Raw genomic sequence first — 15,694 nt, forward strand, 5'->3', positions numbered from 1 at the left:
GGCAGCGCCAGCAGGACTCCAAGGTGGTTTCAGGGTTCAAGGTAGTGAGTTCTTCTAGGGGTCAGCCGCGACAGCGTCAGCAGGGCTCTCGACTCCAGGATACAACTCCCAACCCATTCCAGAGCTGCCCCAGATGTAGGTCTGGAGTCCTTTGATGTCCGGACCCTCGCGCCTGGGGGTCAGAGGGGCCGGGATGAGGGTGTCCAGACGCCCAGCGGGGGGGTGGAGCCAGCGCCCGGGGAGTCCGGAGGGCGATCGAAACCAGGCGTCCGGGGACGGCTGGAGGGCCGTCGAAACTCCCCTCCTTCTTGATCCGTCAAGTGGCCGCTTTACCACCTGGTCGGATCTTGGTGCCTCGATATCGGGGCTTCGCTGGGGGCCGCGGCCGAGGTCGGGCCGAGGCCACGTGGTCAGGACGTGGAGGGTCCAAGGTGGAGTCGGGGCCTGAGATGGTGGCCCGGGATAGGGGTCGGACCAGCAGAGTGGGGCGAGTAGGGGTCGCCGGGTTCCGGAGGGGGAGAGCCGGGGGTCGCCAGGAGTGGCGGCTCTCGTTGAGGGTTGGCGAGGTAGGTTCGTCGGGGAGGACAGGGGTCGTAATTAATTAGCCTTCACCCTTAATACAAATCGGGTGGAGGTTTCTATTTTGGCTTTTGAAAAATTTTTTTCAGATGCCTTTACACTCATTCCTCCGTTTTGTGGAAATTAATTAGCCTTCACCCCTAAAATAAATCGGGTGGTTGTGTCTAATTTGGCTTTAGAATTCTTCAGATGCGTTTATACCCATTCCTTCGTTTTTTGGTTGATGCATTATATTTATAGAGGGAAGCTTTCGCTCTTACCCGCTTTATACCTCGGCATCATGACATTAGTGGTGTACTTTTTCTCACCCAAAATGGTGACCCAATATGGCCTCTTGATCTCCATGCATGCACTCTAGTAGTGTTTTGCTCGTCAGGTATTAGTGTGGTTCCGTTTTCCGGTCACGTGTCCGTCCATGGAACACGGCGACCGGGAACACACAGAGGAGGGATGCCAAATTGAAGGTAAGATACTGGCTACTCTTGTACGTGCCGGTTTTAGGCTTATAGCTCGCTACTTGTGCATTTTTTGACTTCCTTTTTTCATGGCTTTTGTCTTCTACAGCGTACCGCTTATGTTTTAAAAAGCAATTAGACTACTCTAGTCCCTGCCTTTTGGATCCCCTCCCGGTAGAATCTGACACTTACACGTGTCTAGGTATGTGAATAAACAACTTTTCTTTCCGTTTATTTTCATTACGTACTGGTGCCTCATTGTTTCATTTTTCTGCACCGAATTGGTAATTTGTCAGTATGAACTAAGCATACACTTATGGACTTTTGCATTTTTCCTTAATTTCCCTACAGTCTCTTTATGCTTTCACCATTGCGCTTCAGTGAGCGCCCACGTCCTAACCTAATCGTATTCCCAACCCGGATCTGAGTCAATCGGGATTACTTACACTGTGATCTTTTTTCGATTCATACACAGGGTAAGCGAGTAAGAATGAATTTTAACGAATCTGGGTACCCTGTGATCATAATCACGTGCCTCTTTGATTATTGCCTCTCGTATTTGATGTGGCTTTTTTAACCACATTCTCTCACCATTATATTTAGATTCACCGCTCCACTACATCAACATTTTGTATTTACCGATAGATGCCTGGGTCTTTACCAGGTAGGCGTCTAGCAACTTACGTGAGACACTCAAATGTGCATGAGAACACCTTCACAAGATAGATCTTGCCACTTAGTACGGAGCACGAGACACCTTCTCTATTAAGCACTATTATTGCTTTTTTGCACCCTGATCCCTCTTTCATTAGCGGATCGTTTTGAGCATGACCATACAGGTGATGAGATTCTCTGAATCCATAACAAATAGTATACAGTATACTGTATCTCAGGCTTGGCCTGCACTGTTATCACGATATAGGCATGCAGATGTGCACAGTGTTCTTGTTTGCATAGGCACGAATATAGAAGCTAGTCACGCAACACCCGTGTGTGGATTCTCATAATCACGATCACCACTGTGCGCACCTGGGATACGAAAGTATGTATTATACATACCATAAACTAAATGTCTTGTACATATGTTGTTTTATCTTTTGTCAGCCCTGAAGAGTCGTGTTGACTCCACTTTAGAACACGACGAAACACGTGTCGGCTGAATGTGGATCCAAATAAAACGTCTTTGGGAATTTTGAAAATACAAGATCTGCTGTTGTTCTTCACTTTATTGTCAATACTGTGTATCATGCTAATTTACTGCCTTGTGGTTGCGAGAGCCTTGCTGTTTTCTCATTATTGAAAGTCTTTGATTTTCGCTGAACGGTTTGGGTTATCCCGTTCGCTCTTCACGCACCACGCTACATACATTATTTTCTTACCACACTGTAACGTTTACTGTAGGCAGAGCGCCTTCCATCTGTACTGAATATAACCCTCACAGCTGTATCATGTTAGAAAGGCGGTTCCTGGGGAGACAGAAGAGGGCTCCAAAGATGGTTACAGCGAGGTTGGGCCGCGGCAGCGCCAGCAGGCTCTGAAGATGGTTACAGCGAGGTTGGGCCGCGGCAGCGCCAGCAGGACTCCAAGGATGGATACAGCGAGGTTGGGCCGCGGCAGCGCCAGCAGGCTCCGAAGATGGTTACAGCGAGGTTGGGCCGCGGCAGCGCCAGCAGGACTCCAAGGTGGTTTCAGGGTTCAAGGTAGTGAGTTCTTCTAGGGGTCAGCCGCGACAGCGTCAGCAGGGCTCTCGACTCCAGGATACAACTCCCAACCCATTCCAGAGCTGCCCCAGATGTAGGTCTGGAGTCCTTTGATGTCCGGACCCTCGCGCCTGGGGGTCAGAGGGGCCGGGATGAGGGTGTCCAGACGCCCAGCGGGGGGGTGGAGCCAGCGCCCGGGGAGTCCGGAGGGCGATCGAAACCAGGCGTCCGGGGACGGCTGGAGGGCCGTCGAAACTCCCCTCCTTCTTGATCCGTCAAGTGGCCGCTTTACCACCTGGTCGGATCTTGGTGCCTCGATATCGGGGCTTCGCTGGGGGCCGCGGCCGAGGTCGGGCCGAGGCCACGTGGTCAGGACGTGGAGGGTCCAAGGTGGAGTCGGGGCCTGAGATGGTGGCCCGGGATAGGGGTCGGACCAGCAGAGTGGGGCGAGTAGGGGTCGCCGGGTTCCGGAGGGGGAGAGCCGGGGGTCGCCAGGAGTGGCGGCTCTCGTTGAGGGTTGGCGAGGTAGGTTCGTCGGGGAGGACAGGGGTCGTTGCTGTCCCGGGTCTGCCATGCGGGGAGGAGCGGGACCACGCCACGAGGCCGGGTCCAACAGACCACAGATGAAACTCCGCTCACTGGATTAACAAAACCGCTATTAGATTCAGTAATATAGAAAGAATGTCCCCCCTCAGTCCATCATTAGATGTTGGCATTTAAATTATGTTAAGTGCAGTAACTCTTCCTACCATACATATCAGAATTATGAGTTTTGCGATAAAAATGGTGTCCCCAGATACACTTATCAGGTCAAACCTGCAAATATTTATCTGTGGAAAATGCTAGGTACATAATGGACGTTGCAGATTTTGGTGCAGCAAACACCACAGTATGCATGCTAATCCCCATTATAGGGTTACAACTCATAATGTGGTGGGGTTTACACACACAATAAATTATGATTCATTGTAGTCCTATTTTATTGTGTGCAATAAATATTAGACCAATTGATGTCCCACTCATAATGAAGGCCTCTATGTTTATAAGAGGAACAACCACCATGTTGTCTAGGTGGTTTCTGGCCCAACACCCCAAAGAGCGGTCAAGCTGTCCAATCTAAGAAATGCTGACTCTCTGTTAAGGGCCATTAGGCTTGACAAGTCAATGACCCCAGAGTGGCAACATTCAGAAGAACTGGCATCTCTTGTTGTGATCTCTGGAGGATCTGGATGAAGAGGAAAACCTCTGGATAGAGACCCTGGAATTAACCGCCATCAGAAAGAATCTTTTATTGTCCGAGCTTTTAGGGTCAACATTTCATAATTTTGTGATGCTGGAACCAAATGAGCATGAAGATGGGACAGCAGCGGACGCAGATGTAAACAGGCTTCTGGAACTGTGAACACACTCTGCTATGTGCCCCTGTACTTTCAGCCACAGACTTAAGGGGAAGACAGAAGGTGACATAGATGTTCCCCCCTCATAACCAAGTAGAAGACCCTGTTGATATTTCGCCAGAGCCACACTCCTATAAAAATCAGGTCCTGTGTTGGACAAACTGGCATTTTTGGAGGTTTCAGAAGGAAGCTATGATGATGTACACATGCACAAGTCACACATTCCATAAACTGAGGCTTTAAGGGAGAGTATAGACGGCAACCGTCAAGGTATAAATATATTGACCATCCTTGCAAAGGAAGAAGGGCTACTAATGGAGCCATAACCCTCGTGAAGACTCAAGGAGCTGACTTCAACCTTAATGACAAGAAATCCAAATTAATAGCGTAGATTCTGGATACAAAACTAGAGGGACGTCTGCTTATTTCTGGCAATTGGGGTATGGAAGGATATGAAGGTATGCATTTCGGAGGACCAGGTCCCCCATGAAATTTAACAGAGTACTCACAGGATTGCTTCTCTGAAGATTTCCATTTTGAAAGGAATTGACATGACCTATTGATTTAGGCTCATCTGTTACCTTGGGAACCAGGAACATTATTGAGTAAAAGCCGGTATCTACCTCTGACACAGGTACTGGTACCATTGACTCTTTTTTTAAGACAGACTGAATTTGTGGCAACTGTGTGTGGAAGAAATCTGTCCTTAAGCAGAATTAGAAGTCACAATTGTTTATTAACAATAAAGAAAAATAATCTATGCGTCACAAATCCAGCCAGCAAAGGGATCATGTGCACCCTGAGAGCATCAAAACGAAATGTACACAAATATAGAACGTAAATGTATATGTTTGATACATAAGGCTCTAATGGCGATTCTCTGTTAATACCAAAACAAAAGAGCTATGCAGGTGCAAAAGCTGAAATCATGGGAAAGTACACCTACAACCTTCAAATTGATACAAACATAATGTAAACAAACTATTAAAGAATTCTTTGATGTGATGCCAGGTTTTGAGAGAGAGGCTTAGCATGTCTAAGATAGGCATAACTTGCTACCACTGGTTTAGCACTGAGCCAAAGTTACTACAATTAGCTTAAAGTAGTATTTCTAAATTCTATAAGTGGTATAGATAGAACGTCTACTGATGTTAGGGAAACCTTGTTTTTGCTCCTGATGCTGATGTTCAATATAACTCTTTCCTTTAAATTTACTAGGTTGGTGTGTTAAAATTGTTGTTTTCCTGAGGGCTGGTGCAAAGAATATTTGTTTCTTGAGACATTGGTAAAAATCAACTGGTTCTTCCCCTGATCCACCCATGCATTTTGTTGTCTAGTAATGGACAAAATAACCAAGTCCCCTCAAATGGTGTTCTGTGCATCGTTGATATTTGAGCTGGATCCTTTTGTCCGCATGCACCAGGTTGCGCCTTGTTGCCACATAATCCCCAATAACTTTCACCAAAGCTCTGACAATATGAAATGAAATATCCAGCAAATATTCGATTTGTCTCTTCATACCCTCCAATACTGCGGAATTCTATGTGCCATTTTCAATTGTATTTAAAAGCTCCCAGAAATTCAGTATCAACGATAAGGAGATGCAAGCCCCACACATACCAAGTCAAGTCAAGTCAAGTCAAGTCAAGTCAAGTCAAGTCTGAAATTTGTATAGCGCACTACTCACCCAGAGGGTCTTAAGGCGCTTAAGGGAGAGGGGTTCGCTACTGATCGAACAGCCATGTTTTGAGTTGTTTTCTGAAGGAGAGGTGGTTCTGTGTGAGACGGAGGTGGGTGGGGAGGGAGTTCCATGTCTTGGCCGCCAAGTAGGAGAAGGATTTTCCTCCCATGGTGGCTCTTCGGATGCGTGGAATCTCGGCGAGGGCTTGGTTGGACGATCGTAGTTGGCGGGTTGGGGTGTAAAAGGTCAGGCGAGTGTTGAGGTGCTTGGGTCCTAGGTCGTGGAGGGCTTTGTGTGCGTGGGTGAGGAGATGGAACGTGATTCTCTTGTTGACGGGGAGCCAGTGCAGGTCTCTCAGGTGACCGGATATGTGGTTGTGGCGAGGTATGTCTAGGATGAGTCAAGCGGAGGCGTTCTGAATGCGTTGAAGTCTTTTCTGCAGTTTGGCTGTGGTTCCGGCATAAAGGGTGTTTCCGTAGTCCAGTCGGCTGGTAACGAGTGCTTGGGTGACCGTCTTCCTTGTTTCGGTTGGAATCCAACGGAAGATCTTTTGGAGCGTGCGTAGGATGTTAAAACATGATGATGAGACGGCGTTGACTTGTCTGGTCATCGAGAGGGGGGAGTCTAGGATGAATCCCAAGTTGCGAGCATGGTCCGTTGGTTTGGGTGCGATGCCCAGTGCCGGGGGCCACCATGAATCATCCCAGACAGTGGGGGATGATCCTAGAAGGAGGACTTCCGTCTTGTCGGAGTTCAGTTTTAGGCGGCTGTTCTTCATCCATTCGGCTACGTCTTTCATCCCTTCGTGTAGGTTGGATTTGGCGGTGGTTGGGTCTTTGGTGAGGGAGAGGATCAGCTGGGTGTCGTCTGCGTAAGAGATGATGTTGAGGTTGTGTTGGCGTGCGATGGATGCGAGGGGACTCATGTAGATATTGAAGAGGGTGGGGCTGAGTGATGATCCTTGTGGAACGCCGCATATGACTTCGGTGGCCTCTGATCTGAAAGGGGGAGGCAGACTCTCTGGGTTCTTCCGGTGAGGAACAAGATGATCCAATCCAATGCTTTGTCTTGTATCCCGACGTTCCTGAGGCATTGTACAAGTGTGCGGTGGCCGACAGTGTCGAATGCTGCGGAGAGGTCCAGGAGGATGAGGGCCGCTGTTTCCCCGTTGTCGAGCAGTGTTCGGATATCGTCTGTGGCTGCGATGAGGGCGGTCTCGGTGCTGTGGTTGGCTCGGAAGCCGGACTGTGAGGGGTCAAGGGAACTGTTAGACTCAAGGAAGGCGACGAGCTGACTGTTGACGGTCTTCTCTATGACTTTGGCGGGAAACGGGAGGAGCGAGATGGGGCGATAGTTCTTAAGTTCGGTGGGGTCAGCTGTGGGTTTTTTCAGGAGGGCGCTGAGCTCGGCATGTTTCCAGCTATCCGGGAAGGTAGCGGTGTTGAAGGAGCAGTTGATGATGTCCCGGAGTTGGGGTGCTATGACGGAGTCGGCCTTGTTGAAGATGTGATGGGGGCATGGGTCGGTTGGCGATCCGGAGTGGATGGAGTCTTCCTTGTTTCGGTTGGAATCCAACGGAAGATCTTTTGGAGCATGAGTAGGATGTTAAAACATGATGATGAGATGGCGTTGACTTGTCTGGTCATCGAGAGGGGGGAGTCTAGGATGAATCCCAAGTTGCGAGCATGGTCCGTTGGTTTGGGTGCGATGCCCAGTGCCGGGGGCCACCATGAATCATCCCAGACAGAGGAGGATGATCCTAGAAGGAGGACTTCCGTCTTGTCGGAGTTCAGTTTTAGGCGGCTGTTCTTCATCCATTCGGCTACGTCTTTCATCCCTTCGTGTAGGTTGGTTTTGGCGGTGGTTGGGTCTTTGGTGAGGGAGAGGATCAGCTGGGTGTCGTCTGCGTAAGAGATGATGTTGAGGTTGTGTTGGCGTGCGATGGATGCGAGGGGACTCATGTAGACATTGAAGAGGGTGGGGCTGAATGATGATCCTTGTGGAACGCCGCATATGACTTCGGTGGCCTCTGATCTGAAAGGGGGAGGCAGACTCTCTGGGTTCTTCCGGCGAGGAACAAGATGATTCAATCCAATGCTTTGTCTTGTATCCCGACGTTCCTGAGGCATTGTACAAGTGTGCGGTGGCAGACAGTGTCGAATGCTGCGGAGAGGTCCAGGAGGATGAGGGCCGCTGTTTCCCCGTTGTCGAGCAGTGTTCGGATATCATCTGTGGCTGCGATGAGGGCGGTCTCGGTGCTGTGGTTGGCTCGGAAGCCGGACTGTGAGGGGTCGAGGGTACTGTTAGACTCAAGGAAGGCGACGAGCTGACTGTTGACGGTCTTCTCTATGACTTTGGCAGGAAACGGGAGGAGCGAGATGGGGCGATAGTTCTTAAGTTCGGTGGGGTCAGCTGTGGGTTTTTTCAGGAGGGCGCTGAGCTCGGCATGTTTCCAGCTATCCGGGAAGGTAGCGGTGTTGAAGGAGCAGTTGATGATGTCCCGGAGTTGGGGTGCTATGACGGAGTCGGCCTTGTTGAAGATGTGATGGGGGCATGGGTCGGTTGGCGATCCGGAGTGGATGGAGTTCATCAAGCGGATGGTGTCATCGGTGCTGATCGGGGTCCAGGCGCGGAGGGTGTTGGTGGGGGGCTTCGGTTCAGTGCTGAGGGGAGTAGACTGGTCGCCAAAGCTATTATGTATGTTTGCGATCTTGCTGTGGAAGAACGAGGCTAGAGAGTCGCAGAGGTCTTGAGAGGGAGTGATGTCGTTGTTGCCGGCGCTGGGATTGGTGAGTTCTTTGACAATGCTGAAGAGTTCCTTGCTGTTGTGGGCGTTGTTGTCTAGTCGATCCTTGAATGCTGATTTCTTGGTGGTGCGGATCAGCTGGTGGTGTTTGCGGGTGGCGTTCTTGAGGGTGGTCATGTTGACAGTGGTTGGGTTCCTTCGCCAGGCTTTCTCGAGGGTGCGGCAGTTCTTTTTGGAGTTCTTGAGGTCGTCGTTGAACCAGGAGGCTTTTTTGCTTCCTAGTTTGTTGGGACGGTTTTTCAAGGGTGCTAGTTCGTCGGCGCAGTGGGAGATCCATTGTGCGAGATTGATGGCTGCTTGATTTGGGTCTGTTGATATGGCGGGAGGGTTTTGGTTTCAGATATGTGGTGAGTTGGTCGGTGGTGATTTTGTTCCAGCTTCTGCGGGGAACTTGTTCCGGGTGGTGGTGGGTCGTGGTCTTTCTGAAGCTAAAGTGGACCCAGCTGTGGTCAGTCCAGTGGAGTCCCGTGACGTGATTAAAGGAGATGTGCTTGCTGGAGGAGAAGATTGGGTCGAGCGTGTGTCCGGCGTAGTGGGTGGGGGTGTTCACCAATTGTTTGAGTACGAGATTGGCTAGGTTATCCAGCAGGGTGGTGGCGTTGTTGTCGTTGTTGTTTTCCAGGTAGAAGTTGCGGTCCCCTAGGAGAATGTAGTCATCGGAGGGGAGGGCGTGTGGGCTGACAAAGTCAGCAATGTCTTCGCTGAATTGTGTGCGGGGTCCTGGGGGTCTGTAGATGAGGGTGCCTCTGAGTGTGGTCTTGGGGTCGGTGTGTATCTGGAAGTGGAGGTGTTCGGTGGCTATGGGGGTGTCGCCAGAGTTAGTCGAGATGCGGATGGTGTTCTTGTGGACTATGGCGATGCCTCCACCTGTTTGGTTGATGCGGTCCCTTCGGATGATCTTGTATCCGTCCGGGATGGCTATGGTGATGTCGGGTGCTGATGAGGCGTTCATCCAGGTTTCCGTGAGAAAGGCGACGTCCGGTGAAGTGGTGTCGAGTAGGTTCCATAGTTCAATGGCGTGTCTGTGGACCGAGCAGATGTTGAGCAGGATGCACTGCAGGTGGTTGTTGTTGGAGCTCTGATTGGCGTTTGTGGTTGTAGTGTGGGTCCTGATGCAGCAGAACTTGCAGGTTTGGCAGGTGAAGGGTCCATGGGTACTTCCTGGGGCGGCTCGGTGACAGTCATGGGGGCAGCCGGTGTTGAGTGCGGTGAGAGTGGGGACGTTGTACGTTCGGCGGGAGGGATGGCTTCTGCGGGGATCAGGGGGTCTGGCGCTGGACACGGTCCGGGCGTGGACGGGCGTAGACGGGCTTCCCTTTGGCGCGCCTTCGGCGCGCATAAGGCGCGCTCGCTGCGCGTGAACGCAGCGCGTATGCCGCTCTGACATAAGTGGATAGTGGAGGGGCGGAGCAAGGGAGGAGCAGCTGGGAGGCGGGAGCGGGGTGGCGAGTGGGGAGGGGATCTGTTGAAGATGCTGTAGGGAGCGGGGGTGGGGCCGCAGGGGAGCAGCGGCAGGGAGCGGGGAGCGAGGAGTAGAGACGGGCTGGGTCAACAAAATGGCACCAAACAACAACAAAACAATGCAGGGCGAGATCGGGGGCACAGTCTGGCACAGATACTGGTCAAAGCAGTCTCAATATGATACGATATCACAGTCAGGCTCAAATACGATACCACACGCTATCACAGGGTGCAGGCGAGATCGGGGGCACAGAATACGATATTACAGGAAGCAGGCGAGGTCGGGGCACAGATTGGCAGAGATCGATCTCAAAGCAGATGCGAGGACGGCCAGGAGCGGGTGGAGCGACCGGTTCTGACTGGGTCAGGACGGTCACAGCTCTTCACTGCTCGGGTCCTTCCTTATGATCCAGTGGGAGGGAGGAGCAGCTGGGAGGCGGGAGCGGGGTGGCGAGTGGGGAGGGGATCTGTTGAAGATGCTGTAGGGAGCGGGGGTGGGGCTGCAACGGAGCAGCGGCAGGGAGCGGGGAGGAGAGACGGGCTGGGTCAACAAAATGGCACCAAACAACAACAAAATAATGCAGGGCGAGATCGGGGGCACAGTCTGGCACAGATACTGGTCAAAGCAGTCTCAATATGATACGATATCACAGTCAGGCTCAAATACGATACCACACGCTATCACAGGATGCAGGCGAGATCGGGGGCACAGACTACGATATTACAGGAAGCAGGCGAGGTCAGGGCACAGATTGGCAGAGATAGATCTCAAAGCAGATGCGAGGACAGCCAGGAGCGGGTGGAGCGACCGGTTCTGACTGGGTCAGGACGGTCACAGCTCTTCACTGCTCGGGTCCTTCCTTTTGATCCAGTGGGAGGGAGGAGCAGCTGGGAGGCGGGAGCGGGGTGGCGAGTGGGGAGGGGATCTGTTGAAGATGCTGTAGGGAGCGGGGGTGGGGCCGCAGGGAGCGGGGAGCGGGGAGGAGAGACGGGCAGGGTCAACAAAATGGCACCAAACAACAACAAAACAATGCAGGGCGAGATCGGGGGCACAGTCTGGCACAGATACTGGTTAAAGCAGTCTCAATATGATACGATATCACAGTCAGGCTCAAATACGATACCACACGCTATCACAGGATGCAGGCGAGATTGGGGGTCACAGAATACGATACTACAGGAAGCAGGCGAGGTCGGAGGCACAGATTGGCAGAGATAGATCTCAAAGCAGATGCGAGGACGGCCAGGAGCGGGTGGAGCGACCGGTTCTGACTGGGTCAGGACGGTCACAGCTCTTCACCGCTCGGGTCCTTCCTTATTATCCAGTGGGAGGGAGGAGCAGCTGGGAGGCGGGAGCGGGGTGGCGAGTGGGGAGGGGATCTGTTGAAGATGCTGTAGGGAGCGGGGGTGGGGCCGCAGGGGAGCAGCGGCAGGGAGCGAGGAGGAGAGACGGGCTGGGTCAACAAAATGGCACCAAACAACAACAAAACAATGCAGGGCGAGATCGGGGGCACAGTCTGGCACAGATACTGGTTAAAGCAGTCTCAATGTGATACGATATCACAGTCAGGCTCAAATACGATACCACACGCTATCACAGGATGCAGGTACCAACTCTGAGTACTAGTTCAGACCCTGAATAGACATGTTTCAAAGCAGCATCTCACCTTCTGTCAGTCAGATCCTTCACAATGAACTTCTCTGCCAAAGATGTTCGATCTACGAAACTTGCTACTAGCCTATCCACTGCAACTGAATCGGATAGATTTGTTTCCATCTCTTGGAAAGGATAAAGCTGAGGCATAAAATGGGACTTATTGATCTAATCACGTTCCTTTCATTTCCCTTAATTCATTGTCGATATACTGTGGATGAATTGGCAAGTACAATAACGGAGAACATTAACCCTGACGTAGAATGGAACTTTTAGATGTGCCTGGAGTCGAACATTGTACCTGACGTAGAATGGGGCTTTTAGATGTGCCTGGAGTCTCATGTCAGCTAAAAGGTCTTTCCCAATATATTTCCTCTTATGATCTTCTGGGTATATTGCAGGCTCTCCTCGTTCAGTACCCGAACAGTCAGCATTGGAGTACTGTTTAGTAAGTCTGGGCGGAGTTGGCGGAGTTCCGCTATGAAGTGCAAAAAAACTCAGCTGCGAGCAGCGGAGTGCGTTAGATAAATGCCGTTTGCGTTGATTTTCAGTGCCAGGTGCTATTCCGCAATATTCAATCATCGCAAACAGCACTAAACACAGTGTGAGCGGGTGCCGCTTCCTTTCTGCCGCTCGAGTAGATTAGTACTCGAGCGGCAGCTTTCTCAACACGAACGGACTGCTTCTCAAAGTGAGCGGTCGCAAGCATACGCGACCACTCGCAATGAGAAATCTGACCGCCGCGTTGAGAAATCTGCCGGGAGGTTGATTTTCCACGCTCGCGCTCTCCAACTTGGTGTTGGTGATTGTGTACAAGGAAAAATCTCGAGGGGAACTAGATTTTCCTCGCTAGCTCTCGCCAACTTGACTTTGATGAATGCGAGCGAGGAAACAAACTCTGCTCCGCTACATGAAGCAGAGTTTTTCAGAACTCTGCGAGCTCTGCATAACACGAAGTGCGGAAAACTCCTCAAACTCCATGAGCAGAACGGAGTTCACCGCCCAGACTTACTGTTTAGGAGACATCCGAGAATCATGGAAAACGATCCCATGTCTTTCTTCAATGAATCTTTAGACTCCACACAATCTCACTCAACCTCACCTCCTCTTCACCTTAATGCCTTCTACCAGGAGGAGAGGGAGAACTGTAGGGGGAAGGAGCCTCTACATCTTTTCTTTGAATTCTTTGTCTTTCTGTTGCAATCGCTAGTGTTTTATCTGGCAGCCTTGAACAGAAGCTCAAGGAACACAAATGACCAGCAGAATTATTGCTCCAAAAAATCTTTCCTAAACACAATCTTTCTGTCAATTAGTAAAGGCTTTTTTAAAATAACACTTACCTGCCCACACTCAGTACCTATCTCGACCGCTTTGCTGTGCAGGTCATGAATCAAAGTCTGTGCATGCTTAGTGAATCCTGTATTTTTTCATCACATGTGCAATTCGTGCTGAAAATGCTGGTCATGTAGTAGTGGTGAGGCATTTGGGCCTAGATGTATCAAGCCGTTTGCGAATCGCAAAGCCCGAAATTCCCAGAATTTCGGCCTTTGCGAGTTGCAAACGGTCTTTTTGCATGTTTGGCATGCATCTAAATTTCGCAAATTAAGGAATCGCAAAAATTTGCGATTCCTTATTTTGCCATAGCATTTAAGGAATCGCAATTTTTGTGATTCCTAAAATGCTATGTATGTAGCATTTTTAAATTGCGAATTTTGGTTAAGAATTCGCAAATCAACACCAACTTGTAGTTGATGTTAATTTGCGAATTTTTAAAAAAATGCACAAATTGGCATTTTTTAAGGTGGCATGTGACGCACACACATGCCCATAGGGCATGTGTGTGCGCCATATGCACACACATGTACATTTCAGGGGTGCAGCAGGGTGTATTTGAGACACCCCTGCACCCTTAAAATAATTCTCAATTTGCGATTAGCAAATTGCGAATTCGCAATTTGAGAATTATTTCACAATCAATCCTATGGGCCTCCTGGCCCATAGGAATGCATAGGAAAATATTCCTTAATTGCGAATTCGCAAAATGCGAATTCGCAAATAAGAAAGATTAAGAAATCGCTAAAAATTTGCGATTTTCTACATACATTCCATTTTGAGAATTCTAAATAGCGATTCCTTAAAAATCGCTATTTAGAAATCGCAAAATGGAATCTTGATACATCTGCCCCTTGGTCCCTATTTCTAATGCCACTGCTACAAAGAATAACAGGCTTATGAATTTACAGCACTGATCATTCCCAAATCTACCCAGTGTGGCGCCAGGTTGTACCAGCCTTTTCGTCCCAAGCCCGGCATGAATCATAAAGCTGGCAATTGCATCAAATTCAAGACCAGCTGGAATTCGAATGTACAAACACAGCATCTGTACTGTACGAGGCCGGAGCTGCAGCCGAGACCATCCCCCCTCCACCCCCCCCCCCCCCTCCCTCCATGCCTGCCATAAAGCACAGCTCGCCCTACACCAGGAGGTGAAGCCTGGGCCCTACTACAGCTGGAGGGTATTTTATTTGTCCAGCGATAGCAATGACATTACTCAATGCCACACTGCACCCTCAAATCATGGAGAGGGCAGGAAATAGCCCCCCCACCCACTCTTCCTCCTCAGCTGCAAGAGTGTAATCACAGAGGGAAAGGTGTTGGAGTGCTTTGTTTGTTTATAGCTCGGATGATATGTAACCCTCACTTCACACTTTGTGTCTGTGTAATTTACAACACTTACACATCTTCACGGTACTATTTATCACTGCATTGAAGACGTCGCAGGCTGGTCTCTTCCTCTGACATTTACAATCTAACAAGCGGTCGAGAAGGCATTTTATTGCAATGCAATAGGTCTCAAGTTTGCAAGAGTTTAAGCTATTAGTATTGTAAATGACAATGCCTTTTATTTATGTTTTAAAACCCTAAATCTAAATAAAAGGCACTTTCATTTACAATGCCAATAGCTCAAACTCGCATGAATGTGAGACCTATTGCATTGCAAATGCTTGTTTTTTAAGGTACCTCCAGTGCTCCTTGATGGTACAATTTCTATCTGAGCCCTCTTCACATCTCATGCCAGTCCTTTGGCCTTGCTTAGTGCAATTATACTGACGACCCCAAGATCATCGTGAAAGTAACGTGATACGTGACTTGGACCCTTGGACATTAGGATCTTGCTTTCTTGAGTCAATGAATGACTGGCTGGGAATCACTTTTAACTAAAAGCCAGCAAGACTGAAATCCTCACATTCAGTCTTTGGACTCTCTTTCAACTAAACTTCCAATGGCCTGAGCTCCTCATCTTTCCTTCAAAGTTGGTGAGGAACTTCGGAAACCCCTTAAATGAGGGCTTCTCCTTCACACCACCCTGAACTTAGTTTTTAAGTCTTCTGCCTATCTCCTCAGATGTTTTCATGGCTCTTACCCATTCCATGAATTTTCACACTGAGCACATGCTACTCATGCTTATACTATGAGTTCTGTACAATAACAATTGACTGTATCTCACACACTTCAATTCCTTCTAAGCTGAGCATCTACAACCCAGCAGCTACTTACTAGTTCTGAAATTCAAACTTGTGATCATATCCAACCTGCCTTGCGAAACCTCCACAGATTGTATTACAAATCTCTCCTAAAGTCCCCTGCATTGCAAGTAGATTTCTCCATGTCAATGTGCGTACAAGGGAACGTATGCCCTTACCCGTCTGAGCATAGCTTTTGCTTGGCGACACAGCTATGGATTGAGCGGTGGTGGCTAGTGATCTCACAAAGCTTTGGGGATTAATACTTTACATGAATTTCAGTGCCCGAGCCTGACCAGCTTGTTCTACAAGGGCTATGGGGCAAATAATGCATTGCAAAGCACAAATGTCACTTACATTTGCTAAACAGCCATAGTCTCTGAAAGGGCTCTCAGTAAATATCAGGTCCTCTCATGGTGTGCCAAGCCAATGAGGCC

This window comes from Lissotriton helveticus, chromosome 7 (assembly GCF_964261635.1).
Source record: "Lissotriton helveticus chromosome 7, aLisHel1.1, whole genome shotgun sequence".
NCBI classification, from domain to species: domain Eukaryota; kingdom Metazoa; phylum Chordata; class Amphibia; order Caudata; family Salamandridae; genus Lissotriton; species Lissotriton helveticus.